This window comes from Macaca mulatta, chromosome 8, assembly GCF_049350105.2.
Source record: "Macaca mulatta isolate MMU2019108-1 chromosome 8, T2T-MMU8v2.0, whole genome shotgun sequence".
NCBI classification, from domain to species: Eukaryota; Metazoa; Chordata; class Mammalia; order Primates; family Cercopithecidae; genus Macaca; species Macaca mulatta.
This window is the reverse complement of record NC_133413.1, coordinates 113276479-113285722: the sequence shown is the minus strand read 5'-3', so window position 1 is coordinate 113285722 and position 9244 is coordinate 113276479. Positions and strand designations below refer to the sequence as shown.

Sequence of the window (9244 nt, the reverse complement as noted above, 5' to 3'; positions counted from 1 at the left end):
GGCCTCCCAAAAAGCTGGGATTACAGGCGTGAGCCACTGCACCTGGCCTGAAGTCTTATTAGCTGTATGTTTTTGGCTCTGACCTTGGGCAAGCCACATAACCTCTCTTTGCTTCAATTTCCCATTTGCAAAATGGGAATAATAACTGCATGTACACATAGGGCTGTTATGAGGACTGAATGAGTCAGTATATAGAAACCACAAGAAAAGTGTCTAGCATATAGTTACCTTTGATAAGTATAAGTAATATAAGCATAAGCCAGTCTTATGGTTTGGATCATATTTGTATGTTGATAAGAGCAACTTCAACAAGATAAAAGTTTATATATCTTTCAGGGGCCAGGTGCGGTGGCTCACGCCTGTAATCCCAGCACTTTGGAGGCAGAGGTGGGTAGATCACCTGAGGTCAGGAGTTAGAGACCAGCCTGGTCAACATGGTGAAACCCCGTCTCTATTAAAAATATAAAATTAGCAGGATGTGATGGTAAGTGCCTGTAATCCCAGCTACTTGGGAGGCTGAGGCAGGAGAATCACTTGAACCCAGGAGGCAGAGGTTGCAGTGAGCCAAGATCAAGCCATTGCACTCCACCTGGGCAAAAAAGTGAAACCCTGTCTCAAAATAAAATAAAATAAAGTTTATATATCTTTCAAATAAAAGAAGTCAGAGCTAGGCAGCCCAGGGCTGGTATAGCAGCTCCTTGGTCACTGGGGACAGAAGTGCCATCTTCCTCCACCCCTCCACCACCATTGAATACATGCTTTATATCCTCAAAGTTCAGGATGGCTGCCAAAGCTCACATCTGCATTGTAAGCACCGGAAAGTAGGATGGGAGAAGGGTAAATAAGGACATACCTCTCGGCCACATCAATACCCTATAAGAAACCTTCCCACTGGGCCCTGGATAGTTCTTTCATTTGCATCTCTTTGGCTACAACTTAGTCACATGGCCACACATAGCTGCCAGGGCTACTGGAAAATGTATTTTCACTGGATGTGTACACTGCAAATAAAGCTGGAATTCCATTACGAAAGAAGAAAGGAAAAACGGATATGGGCCTTTTGCAGTTATTTAACGCCTCCAAATTTTAGTTTTTTCCTTTTAAAGTGGGAACAATAGTACATGCCTCATACAGCTGTCTGGAAGATTACATGAAGAAAGCTTAAAAACTGCTAGCACAGCCATGACACACACTAAGTAAATATTAGCTGTTATCACAAGAAGGAAAAAATGTATCTCTGCATGCTTTTAAAAATAAGATACACAAAACCAAACAGAACAAAAAGAAGAAAAAATATTCCCACACAAAATGCTGAGTAACTTCAGAGAGAAACCTACTCTATCTATGGGTTTCTTCCACCTTTTTGTTGCTTTGGCCTTCTTTATCTCAACTGACTCTCAGCTGACAAAGTTCCAGTTTTAAATATCATATCACCCCACTTTGCTGCTTACAAAGGGCCACTGTGTCTGGGTGGGCCACCTCAAACTCACTGTTCTGGATCTTTCCAGTCTCGCCCACCACCCACTGCTGTCCAACTGTGACCAGTGTTCTCATCCAGTGGTTCATAAACCCGGCTGACCTTAAGACTCACTTACCCAAAGAGTTTTATAAAAATACAGACTCCAAGTTCCCACCCCAGGAATCAGCCCGAAACATTCCCCTACAACCGCTTCAGCTGTGTCAAACTGGCTTGGAGTTTTCTTGGACTAAGTGACTCAGCAACTTGAATGTTTATAGAGTACAGACAAATATATCTTGTAACACAAACTAAGTGTTACCAGGAGCCAGGCACTGATCTAAAGCACTTTACATGGACTAACTCATTTAAGTTCTATTATTCCCCTTTATATAGATTAGGAAACCAAGGCACAGAGAGGATAAGCGACTTGCTCAAGGTCACATAGCAAATGGGGAACTGGGAGCTGAGATTTAAGCCTCAACCTATACACTTCACCTGTACACTCTACCACCCTCCAGTCTATATTAAACAGTTAAGGCACTCCAATACAAATTACAAAAAAAATTTAACAGACTTCCTCCTAGCATTTATTAAATAAATTGACAAATATTCTTATATCAATTGATATTATTCTTATGATTATTTGTTTTCCCAAGAACCTGTGGCACAGACAAGTCTGTTATAAAAGTATTTCAGGCAGTCATCAAAATGGTGTTAAAATTATATTTTTATGTGTGCATAGGTACACAATGATGCTCTTTATGTAAAGAAATATATCTGCACAAACATATATACACATACCTACTGTACATGCCTATAGACAGTCTCAGGGGAAACAGAGAAGTGTGACAGTTAATTCCAGGAGGTAACATTTTGGCGGATATTTCTTTCCCTCTTTAAATTTATTTGAAATAAACATTTGAATTTTGTGCCTTTTCCACCCTCAACGCTGCTGGGCCCGCAGGTCTCTGTTGAGCAGCGGATGCGGGTCTCTGTTCCACAGGATGGGGTTTATTGTTAAAGTGGTTAAGAATAAGGCCTACTTTGCCGGGCGCGGTGGCTCAAGCCTGTAATCCCAGCACTTTGGGAGGCCGAGACGGGCGGATCATGAGGTCAGGAGATGGAGACCATCCTGGCTAACACGGTGAAACCCCGTCTCTACTAAAAATACAAGAAAATTAGCCGGGCGAGGTGGCGGGCGCCTGTAGTCCCAGCTACTCGGGAGGCTGAGGCAGGAGAATGGCGTGAACCCGGGGGAGCGGAGCTTGCAGTGAGCCGAGAGCGCGCCACTGCACTCCAGCCTGGGGCACAGAGCAAGACTCCGCGTCAGAAAAAAAAAAAAAAAAAAGGAATAAGGCCTACTTTAAGAGGCACCAAGTGAAATTTAGAAGACAACGAGAGGGTAAAACTGATTACTATGCTCAGAAACGCTTGGTGATACAGAATAAAAATAAATACAACACACCCAAACACAGGATGATAGTTTGTGTAACAGAGACATCATTGGTCAGATTACTTATGCCTGTATAGAAGGGGATGTGACAGTCCGCAGCATATGCACATGAACTGCCAAAATATGGTGTGAAGCTTGGCCTGACAAATGATGCTGCAGCGTATTGTACTAGCCTGCTGTTGGTCTGCAGGCTTCTCAATAGGTTTGGCATGGACAGGATCTATGAAGGCCAAGTGGAGGTGACTGGAGATGAATACAATGTGGAAAGCATTGATGGTCAGCCACGCGCCTTTACCTGCTATTTGGATGCAGGCCTTGCCAGAACTACCACTGGCAATAAAGTTTTTGGCACCCTGAAGGGAGCTGTGGATGGAGGCTTGTCTGTCCCTCACAGTACCAAACGATTCCCTGCTTATGATTCTGAAAGCAAGGAATTTAATGCAGAAATACACAGGAAGTACATCACGGGCCAGAGTGTTGCAGTACATGTGCTACTTAATGGAGGAAGATGAAGATGCTTACAAGAAACAGTTCTCTCAATACATAAAGAACAGCGTAACTTCAGACATGATGGACGAGATGTATAAGAAAGGTCATGCTGCTATATGAAAGAATCCAGTCTATGAGAAGAAGCCCAAGAAAGAAGCTAAAAAGAAGAGGTGTGGCTAGGTGCGGTGGCTCATGCCTGTAATCCCAGCACTTTGGGGAGCCTAGGTGGATGGATCACCTGAGGTCACGAGTTCGAGACCAGCCTGGCCAACATGCTGAAACCCCATCTCTACTAAAAAAATAAAAAATTAGCCAGGCATGGTGTCAGGCGCCTGTAATCCCAGCTACTCGGGAGGCTGAGGCAGGAGGGTTGCTTGAACCTGGGAGGTGGAGGTTACGGTGAGCCAAGATCACGCCATCACACTCCAGCCTGGGAACAAGAGCTAAACTCCGTCTCAAAAAAAAAACAACAACAACAAAAGAAGAGGTGGAACCATCCCAAAATGTCCCTTGCTTGGAAGAAAGATTGGGTAGCTCAAAAGAGGGCAAGCTTCCTCAAGGCTCAGGAGTGGACTGCTGAGAGCTAAATCAAACAACTTTCTGTGAGGATTTTTCAGATAAACACAATAAACTTATTGACAGCAAAAAATAAAAACAAAAACACCACCCCCAAATTTGAATTTTTTTAATAAAAAATTCCTAAATTAAAAAAATAAGATGTTGTATGTATTTTGAAGCAAAAGCTTTGTGAAATAATAAATAATGCCTGTCTGTTTTCTTGGAGAGCCCTGCAAACCCTTCATTTAAAATTTCTCCACCCTGGCTAACATGGTGAAATCCCATCTCTTCTAAAAATCCAAAAAAAAAAAAAAAAAAAAAATTAGCTGGGCGTGGCGGCAGGCGCCTGTAGCCTCAACTACTCAGGAGGCTGAGGCAGGAGAATCGCTTGAACCCGGGAGGCAGAGGTTGCAGTGGGCCGAGATCGTGCCACTGCACTCCAGCCTGGGTGACAGAGTGAGACTCTGTCTCAAAAAAAAAAAAAAAAAAAAATTTCTCGGCCTGCGCAATACAGTGAGACCTTGTTTCTACAAAAATAAAAATAAAAAAATTAATCAGGGGCCGCGCACAGTGGCTCATGCCTGTAATCCCAGCACTTTGGGAGGCCGAGGTGGGCAGATCACAAGATCGGGAGTTCGAGATCAGCCTGGCCAATATGGTGAAACTCCATCTCTACTAAAAATACAAAAAAAATTAACTGGACATGGTGATGTATTCCTGTAATTCCAGCTACTTGGGAGGCTGAGGCAGGAGAATTGCTTGAACCCGGGAGGCAGAGGTTGCAGTGAGCCAAGATCGTGCCACCGCACTTCAGCCTGGGCGACAGAGTGAGACTCTGTTTCAAAAAAAAAAAAAAAATTAGGCATGGTGGTGTGCATCTGTAGTCCCAGCTACTTGAGAGGCTGAGGTGGGAGTATTGCTTGAGTCATGACGGCGGAGGTCGCAGTGAGCCAAGATCCTGCCACTGCACTCTAGCCTGGGGAACAGAGCGAGACCCTGTCTCGAAGTAACATTTCTCCTTCAAGATAGTTTAGAATGAAATTTGGTGGACATACGGGATTACCAGTGCGCTTGCATAGTGGTGAGGGCATAGGTTTTAGAGTGTAACAGATGTGGGTTTAAATTCTGGCTGTGAAGCTTCCTGGCTGAGCAACAGACTTCTGAACTGCCCAGGTCACTGAACTGCCCAGCCTCGCTCACGCACTGTCTGTGTAAAGGTTCAAGGGCCTGGACATTTAGCAGGCTGAACATGTGTATCTCGGTAACTGATATAAGGTAACCATATGGTTAGCAGGAGTCTGTCATCATCAGAACATAACTGTTTTTAAATGCCAATCACAAAACTGGCATTTTTGGATAATAATAAAAGTTATAAATAATAATTTACTATTGAAAGCTCAGCCTCCACTCTTTCAAAGACATTTGAGAAATGGAAAACGTCACCCTGACCTCAGGGATCCAGCTGAAGTTGGTTTAAGAAATTGTTTCTAGGCTGGGTGCGGTGGCTCATGCTTGTAATCCCAGCTCTTTGGGAGGCTGAGACGGGTGGATCACTTGAGGTCGGAAGTTTAAGACCAGCTTGGCCAACGTGGTGAAACCCTGTCTCTACTAAAAACACAAAAATTAACTGGGCGTGGTGGTGCACACCTGTAATCCCAGCTACTCAGGAGGCTGAGGCAGGAGAATCACTTGAACCCGGGAGGTGGAGTTGGCAGTGAGCCAAGATCATGCCACTGCACTCCAGCCTGGGCAACAGAATGAGACCCTGTCAAAAAGAAGGGAGGGAGGGAGGGAGGGAGGGAGGAAGGAAGGAAGGAAGGAAGGAAGGAAGGAAGGAAGGAAGGAAGGAAGGAAGGAAGGAAGGAAGGAAAAGGAAAAAAAAGAACATTTCCAGTTTGATGCACATATGTTATTAGGAGAGGGCAAAAGTCTATCCTCTTCTGAACTTTGTTTTCCAAAACAGATTTATCTGCAGTCATACTTGGCCTTATCTCCCTGTGATGATTCATTTTGGATACAAACTTAACTGGGCCATAGGGCAACCAGATATTTGATCAAACATCATTCTGGGTGTGTTTGTATGTTTCTGGATGAAATCAACATTTGATAAAGCAAAGCAAAAATGCAGAGGAAAAAAAGGGGAAAAAAGAAAATAGTCTTGGAATTGCTAGACCGAGTACAGCCAATTGTCCTCCCTAATGTGGGTTGGCCTCATCCAATCAATCAAAGGCCTACATGGAACTCCCTACGGCAAGTAAATGGGAACTCCTCCTGCGTAACTGTCTTCCAGCTAGGACGCTGGATTTTTTCCTGCCTTCGAACTCATTCTGAAACATCAACTCTTCTTAGGGTTCAAGCCTGCTAACCTTGAGACTGGAGCTACATCATCAGTTCTCCCGGGTCTCCAGCTTGCCAACTGCGACCTTAGAATTTGTCAGCCTCTATAACCACTTGAGCCAATTCCTTACAATAAATCTCTGTGTCTCTCCCTCTCTCCATAAACACACACACACACACACACACACACACACACTCACTCTCACACACTCCTATATTTTTTCTGGGGAACCCTGACTAACGCACTCCCTTTCTGCTGTCTCTGGATGGGGCTCTCTCCATCCTACCCTCAGGCATTGCCACCCCCTGTGCCTGAATGGTGGCTCTTAAGGCCTTTTTCTCCTAATTCTGGTTCATTTGGCTTCCTCCCCAATTGCTGCTGAAACTGCTTTCTGAGAGGTCACCAGCGACTTTCTTGCTGTCAAATCCAGGGCTCAGCCTTATCTTCCTGGACCTTGCTCTGTTAGACATCACTTCCCGCAGGTCTCCAGGCACCGTTCTTTGTGTCTATAAATGTGCTACAATTTCCAGTAGCCTTGAGTCACTCTCTAGCAATGACAGCATTTCTGGAATCCCAGCTTCTTATTGGTCAGGAGTTTGGTTTCTGGAACCTTGAGCTCTCAGTTCTGCCACTTCTGCCTGCATGACGCAAGTTGCTTAACCTTTCTGTGCCTCAGTTTCCTCATCTGTAAAACAAGGCTGTGGATAATGTCTACCTCTCAGGTTGTTGTGAGAAATTGATGCATTAGAGCCTCGTCATATAGGAAGTGGTTTGTAAATGTTAACTATTATCTGAGTGCAGTCTCACCTCCCTTTCACTCCTCAATATACCAGATCCTGTCTCAGGCCCTACCACTCCTGAGAAACCACTTCATCAGGTCACCCATGACCTATTACTTGTCAGTATCTTCTGCCCTGTGTTTCTGCCCCTCTGTTGCACTTGATGTTCTCAATAACGTCCTCCTTCCCTCATTTACTGCCATTTCCTGCTGCACACATCACGTCCTAGTTAAACTGAATGAAAACACATACCCCTGGGGTGTTTGCTCACCTCCAAGCCTTTGCTCTTGCTGAAACCGTACCCCTCCTGTCACACCGAAGGCTCCTTCTCACTCTCACACAGGTAGTCCTTACCTCCAATATCCAACCCCGCTCATCCCCCTCACCCCACCTTCCCTAGTTAACTTCCACTTATCCTTTAAGCCTTTCCTCACGCCTTGCTTCCCCAGGAATCCCTTCCTATCCCACTCTCCCACCAAAGCTGGGTTAGGTGTCCCTTTCTGGAGCTCACATAGCACCCACGTACTTCCCACGCTGTACCGTATTTCTGTCTCTCCAAAACAACTGTAAGTGCCTTAAATTCAAAATCATTTCTTATTCTTTTTCGAGTTGCTAGCATTGACATGGTGCCAGACACATACTAGGGACTTAGTAAATGTTTATGGAATGAAGTGATCAATTAATAATATTAATACCTGTTTACTTCCATGGAGTCTTAGAAGGACCCAGGACAACTAGACTTGCAGGGAGTTAGGGGATTAGAAACAAATCAGAAGGAAAGGGGAAAGAAAACCTGCATAAAATTTTGCAATGTGTAGTAAGGAAGTTGGAGACTGGTAGTGTTTGGCAGGAGTACAGGAGGGCTTGCCATGCAGAGAAACTCTCAAAACAGAGAAGCAGTGCCCATTGGAAGGCTGACTTCACATTCCTCTAAGCTGTGCTTCGGTTCTCTCACAAAATTGCTAGCTAAATAGAAGGCAGAGGAAACGTGAAGAAAATGTATATCCACTCTCCTTCTTGTGCTCTTCCAAAAAAAGCACAGTTAAATCCATATGGCTTGAAAAGATTCTTCCAAATGCATGTTAACTATGCATTTTTATGCTGGAAGAAATGAAAAAGAAAAAAATTTGTTTTTAAAAACTTGGGAGAAATACAGAACATTCTCTGTCGATTGATATAGATTCCCATGGGCATTATCAGGTTATTATCTCCTTGTGAACAACTCCCTTGCAAGCCAACCATTACATCATCAAGCACAGAACCCAAAGAATGTCTGGGTCTTTAGTACCTTTGTTATCATTGCTTTTGTATTTGACATTAGTTGTCGTTGAGAGAGATTTACCATCCACCATTCCTAGAACCAATCATCACCTAACAGGTAAGAAGCATTGAGCATTAGTACTCACAAGTTTTAAAAAATTAAAATCTTCACCTTTTTTTTAAACAGATAATACATTCACATGGTTCAAATTTCAAGAGCTACAAAAGAGTGTACAATAAAAACTTTTCCTCTACTCTGTCCTCTCAGAGGTCTTCTGGTTATACAAAAAGACACATGGTCAGGTGCAGTGGCTCACACCTGTAATCCCAGCACTTTGGGAGGCCAAGGTGGGCAGATCACCAGAGGTCAGGAGTTCTAGTCCAGCCTGGCCAACGTATTAAAACCCCGTCTCTACTAAAAAATACAAAAATTTGCTGGGCGTAGTGGCGGGTGCCTGTAATCCCAGCTACTTGGGAGGCTGAGGCAGAATTGCTGGAATCCGGGAGGTGGAGGTTGCAGTGAGCCGAGATTGCACCATTGCACTCCAGGCTGGGGGACAAGAGCAAGACTCTGTCTCAAAAAAAAAGAAAAAAGAAAAAAAGACACATGCATACAGGTATACATTTTTTCCCAAAACCTGCTTTCTGTTATATCCTGCTTACATACAATCCTGCATCTTGCATTTTTCATGTAACAATCAATTTGGGAAAGTGTTTCACATCAGTATATAAAGGAAGTTTTTCATTTTATTTGCTGCATTGTATAAATAGACTATGATGTATTTAACCCTTCCCTACTCATGGACATTTAGGTCGCTTCCAATATTTTGTTAAGCAAACAGTGCTGAAATAAATAACCTGTACCTACATTACTTTGCATATGTGCCAGGATATCTGTGGCATAAATT

The 9244-nt window shown here is 43.8% G+C and overlaps 1 pseudogene; it reads left to right on the top strand.

Annotated features, from left to right (window-relative positions):
* Window positions 1–2463: 2463 nt before the first annotated feature.
* Window positions 2464–4036, top strand: LOC144330839 (large ribosomal subunit protein uL18-like; annotated as a pseudogene).
* The last annotated feature ends 5208 nt before the right edge of the window (window positions 4037–9244 follow it).